Below are 5,940 nucleotides of genomic sequence, written 5' to 3'. Positions count from 1 at the left end.
TCCTCAACAAAAGGTAGGCTACTCACCGAAGTCAAGTAGGGAAAATGTGACACCTGGTGGCAGGGCCGGCCCGCTCATTAGGCAGGAGGCGGCTGCCTATCACTGCAGATTGACGAGTGCGGCATTTTCTGAGCTACTGTCCAAGGCGCACCTCCAACAACACAAAACCTCACATAATACTGCCCCAAAACAATTACAATTTCTCTCTCAACCATTGGCATATGGGCTTTTTAGGTGACTGCTGATGCCGCCCTGTGATAAGCTTTGTCAAAGGCAGGGATGCAATATATTTATCTTGTCCATTCCCAGCGCGCCTCTCCAGGGTGCTGTTGGAGAGATGAATCGCAGCCGCACTCCACCAACATTCTGTAAAATCATGTAGTAGAAATAGTGTGTGGCCTTTTCTGTAGCATACACGCTGGATATAAAATGTATGACAGTGATGATACGTTTTACACTTAATGAGATGGAACGTTTTTACATCGTGCATGTTTCTCCGATCAAATAGCCTCACCTAAATGGCGCCCAATCAAATACAGAATGCGTTGTCATGTTAACAATCAAAATATCCTAAATATAGGACAGGTCAAAGTAAAGAGGACAATATATAATAGGCAATCAGGCTACAACTGCTATCCAGGAGCTTAATCCGGTGGGCTAAATTGTCATGATCAGTGTTTCAAGTTTGTATCCTGATGATAACGAAAAAATAAAATACTTCTGCATTTCCCGCTGTGTAAATGCATTGCAAATAGGCTCAGGATAACTCCTGATAAAGTTGGGTAGCTGATATTCTGAGTTTAAATAGACAAATGTATTCATTACAGAAATCAGGACTAATAAAGCCAATGCAACAGCAAGTGTTAAAAGCAGTGGGCCTACCACATTTTTTTTATTTAACTAGGCATGTCAGTAAAGAACAAATTCTTATTTACAATGATGGCCTACCCCAGACTACACTGGGCGCTGCTCTATGGGACTCTCAATCACAGCCAGATGTGATACAGCATGGAATCAAACCAGGGACTGTAGTGATGCCTCTTGCACTGAGATGCAGTGCCTTAGACTGCTGAGCAACTCGGAAGCCCACATGGATGGGCATTCATAAAATAACATTTCAGGTGACACTGTAGGCTATACTTCAGTAAGCACGGGACGACACTGATGCCTTTTGGACATGTTTTTTTGGTGCAGACGTCTATGTTTGTTCAGATTTGGACCGGTCTGGACCAGCCTTGATTTGGCCAAAACATAGATGTCTAGAAATGTAGTTTCAACTCTAATTCAGAGCCTAAAATGAACCTGATTTCAACGTCTGGAAAATATGTCTTTTAGATGTCTTTTCAACGTCATTTTGCTTACTGGGACTTCTAGTAGGGGCAGCATTATTTTTTTGTCTAGCCTAGGCTGGCAAAATGGCCAGGTCCTGCCTGGTGACATTATTCAACATCTTTCTGACTCTGTGCAGGTAAAGAACCACTAAAGAGTAGGCCTAGGCTACCATAAGTACAGCAAAGTCATTACAGTAGTTTAATACAACTGCTGATTACTACTTCAACAACTTCAATTAATGGTTTCCCAAGTTTAGTTATTAAGCCAGCAATAATTCAAAACACAACATATATGTCATATGCAGCCAACATTTTAATGTGTCTTCGAAGTTGTAGGCTACAGTTGCTGACTATAGCTAAACAGAACATTTGCCTCTTGGAGTGCTTTGAGCCAAAACTTGTCCCCAAAACAGACAGAAATATTGTCCAGATATGACCTCATTGAATAGAAAGGGGCACACCTTCCCACACCTATGAGCAAAAGCATATTGTTTTCCTAAATGTAAGGATTTGTGTGTTTTTATGAGATAAAAAAAACAATTAATATTATAACCATACAGCATCCAAGCCAAATGTTGACATTAGTAAATACAGTAATGTCACGTTGTTCGTAATAATGGTCGGACCAAGATGCAGCACGGTATGAGTTCCACATACTTTAATATTAGTGAAACTTAACAAAAAAAAACAATAAACGAACAAACCGTGACTACTGAGGTGCTATTTGCACTAACTCCAAACATAAACAATATCCCATAGCCCACAGGTGGGAAAAATGCTACTTAAGTGTGATCCCCAATTAGAGACGATAGCCTCTAATTGGGAATCATACAAAAACCCCAACATAGAAAAAACAACCTAGAACCCCACGTAGAAAATATAAACTAGACTAACCCCCCAGTCACGCTCTGTCCTACTCCACCATAGAAAATAAAGGCTCTCTATGGTCAGGACGTGACAAGAAAATACACTTCCATAGTGTATCTAAAGGAAGGTCCTTGGGGGATTCCATGCCAGCGTAGCGCGAATATATATTTTTATATCTCAGATTGTTCTCTCAATTCTCACATAGAAACTTCATTAGGAGGAAGGATGTTTGACATGCTTTTTACCTTTGTATCACAACCCATTTTTGAGAAAATCATGATAAACGCTGACCCTCAACATTCCCTGTTCACCAATGACTGCATGGCTGCTCATGACTTTAACACCATCATTAAGTTTGCTGACAACACAACGGTTATAGGCCTGATCACTGACGAAGATGAGGCAGCCTATAGGGAGGATGTCAGTGACCTGGCAATGTGGTGCTAGGACAACAACCTCTCCCTCAACGTCAGCAAGACAACAGAGTTGATCGTAGACTATAGAAAACAGAGGGGCGAGCACGCCCCCATCCACATTGATGCGGATGTAGTGGAGCGGGTTGAGAGCTTTAAGTGGGGGTTCACATCAAAAGCGGTACCGACGCACCAAGTATGGAACCAGCAGGACCCTGAACAGCTTCTACCCCCAAGCCATAAGACTGCTAAATAGTTAACCAGAAAGCTACCCGGACTATCTGCATTGACTCTTTTTGCACTAACTCTTTTGGCTCATCACATACACTGCTGCTTCTGTTTATTATCTATCCTGTTGCCTAGTCACTTTACCCCTACCTATATCTACATACAGTATCCACCTCAATTACAGTGGCAAGAAAAAGTAGAAATGGAGAAAGTTCAGCACTGTTGCTATTCTCCTTAGGAGTAGCCGTCCTGCAAGATGACTGCAAGAGCACAGCGCAGAATGCTCAATGAGGTTAAGAAGAATCCTAGGGTGTCAGCTAAAGACTTACAGAAATCTCTGGAACATGCTAACATCTTCGTTGACGAGTCTACAATACGTAAAACACTAAATAAGAGTGGTGTTCATGGGAGGACACCACGGAAGAAGCCACTGGTGTCCAAAAGAAACATTGCTGCACGTCTGAAGTTTGAAAAAGTGCACTTGGATGTCCCACAGCGCTACTGGCAAAATATTCTGTGGACAGATGAACCTACAGTTTTTTATTTAACTAACCAGGCAAGTCAGTTAAGAACAAATTCTTATTTATAATAACGGCCTAGGAACAGTGGGTTAAGTGCTTCGTTTAGGGGCAGAATGACAGATTTTTACCTTGTCAGCTCGGGGATTCAATATAGCAACCTTTCAGTTACTGGCCCAACACTCTAACCACTAGGCTACCTGCCGCCCCAGTTTAATTGTTTGGAAGGAACACACACCACTGTGTGGAGAAAAAAAACACACAGCACACCAACATCAACCTCATCCCAACTGTAAAGTATGGTGGAGGGAGCATCATGGTTTGGGGCTGCTTTTCTGCCTCAGGGTCTGGACAGCTTGCTATCATCGACAGAAAAATGCATTCCCAAGTTTATCAAGCTATTTTGCAGGAGAATGTTAGGCTGTATGTCTGCCAATTGAAGCTCAACAGAAGTTGGGTGATGCAAGAGGACAATGACCCAAAACACAGAAGTAAATCAACAACAGAATGGCTTCAACAGAAGAAAATACGCCTTCTCGAGTGGCCCAGTCAGAGTCCTGACCTCAACCCGATTCAGATGCTGTGGCATGACCTCAAGAGAGCGGTTCACACCAGACATCCCAATAATATTACTGAACTGAAACAGGTTTGTAAAGAGGAATGGTCCAAAATTACTCCTGACTGTTGTGCAAGTCTGATCCGCAACTACAGAAAACGTTTGGTTGAGGTTATTGCTGCCAAAGGATGGTCAACCAGTTATTAAATCAAGGGTTCACATACTTTTCCCCCCAGCACTGTGAATGTTTACATGGTGTGTTCAATAAAGACATGAAAACGTATAATTGTTTGTGTAATTAGTTTAAGCAGACTGTTGTGGCCTAGATGAAGGTCAGATCAACATTTTATGATCAATTTATGCAGAAATCCAAGTATTTCCAAAGAGTTCACATACTTTTTCTTGCCACTGTACCTCGTACTCCTGCACATCGACTCGGTACAGATTCCATGCATATATAGCCAAGTTAACATTACTCATTCTGTATTTATTCCTTTTTTTCTATGAGTTCTCTTTTTTTCTCTGTGCATTGTTGGGAAGGTTAGCATTAGCACAAGTTAGCATTTCACTGTTAGTCTACACCTGTTGTTTATGAAGCCTGTATCAAATAAAAATGTATTTGATTTTGATTCATGTAAGTGGCCATTTTAGGCCCTTTTTAGACTTACAGTGCATTCGGAAAGTATTTAGACCAGTTGACTTTTTCCACATTTTGTTAGTTTACAGCTTTATCCCAAAGAACACAGTGGCCTTAAATGGAAGAAGTTTGGAACCACCAAGAGTGTTCCTCTTTGGAGAAGGGAGAACCTTCCAGAAGGACAACCATCTCTGCAGCACTCCACCAATCAGGCCTTTATGGTAGAGGGGCCAGACGGAAGCCACTCCTCAGTAAAAGGCACATGACAGCCCACTAGGAGTTTGCCAAAAAGGCACCTAAATGACTCTCAGATTAAACCAAGATTGAACTCTTTGGCCTGAATGCCAAGCATCACGTCTGGAGGAAACCTGGCACCATCTCTATGGTGAAGTGTAACCGATGTGAAATGGCTAGCTAGTTAGCGGTGGTGCGCACTAATAGAGTTTCAATCGGTGACGTCACTCGCTCTGAGACCGAGAAGTAATGGTTCCCCTTGCACTGCAAGGGCCGTGGCTTTTGTGGAGAGATGGGTAACGATGCTTTGTGGGTGACTGTTGTTGATGTGTGCAGAGGGTCCCTGGTTCGAGCCCGGCGAGGGGACGGACTAAAGTTATACTGTTACATTGATGCTGTTGACCCGGATCACTGGTTGTTGCGGAGAAGGTCAAAAGGGGGGTGAGTGTAACCAATGTCAAATGTCTAGCTAGTTAGCGGTGGTGCGTTTCAATCGGTGACGTCACTCGCTCTGAGACCTAGAAGTAGTGGTTCCCCTTGCTCTGCAAGGACCGTGGCTTTTATGGAGCGATGGGTAACGATGCTTCGAGGGTGACTGTTGATGTGTGCAGAGGGTCCCTGATTCGAGCCCAGGTTGGGGCGAGGAGAGGGACGGAAGCTATACTGTTACAGAAGCATGGTGGTGGCAGCATCATGCTGTGGGGATGTTTTTCAGAGGCAGAGACTTGCAGACCATCGAGGGAAATATGAACAGAGCAAAGTACAGAGGAATCCTTGATAAAAAGATGCGCTCAGGATGCTCAGGACCTCAGACTGGGGCGAAGGTTCACCTTCCAACAGGACAATGACTCTAAGCACACAGCCAAGATAAGGTCGGAGTGGCTTCGGGACAAGGCTCTGAATGTCCTTGAGTGGTCCAGCCAGAACCCAGACTTGAACCAGATCAAACATCTCTGGAGAGACCTGAAAATAGCTGTGCAGTGACACTCCCCTTCCAACCTGACAGATCTTGAGAGGATCTGCAGAGAAGAATGGGAAACTCCCCAAATACAGGTGTGTCAAGCTTGTAGCATCATACCCAAGAAGACTCAACGCTGTAATCGCTGCCTAAGGCGCTTCAACAGAGTACTGATTAAAGGGTCTTGAATACTTATGT

This window comes from Oncorhynchus kisutch, linkage group LG14 (assembly GCF_002021735.2).
Source record: "Oncorhynchus kisutch isolate 150728-3 linkage group LG14, Okis_V2, whole genome shotgun sequence".
Taxonomy (NCBI): domain Eukaryota; kingdom Metazoa; phylum Chordata; class Actinopteri; order Salmoniformes; family Salmonidae; genus Oncorhynchus; species Oncorhynchus kisutch.
This window is presented reverse-complemented; position numbering follows the sequence as displayed.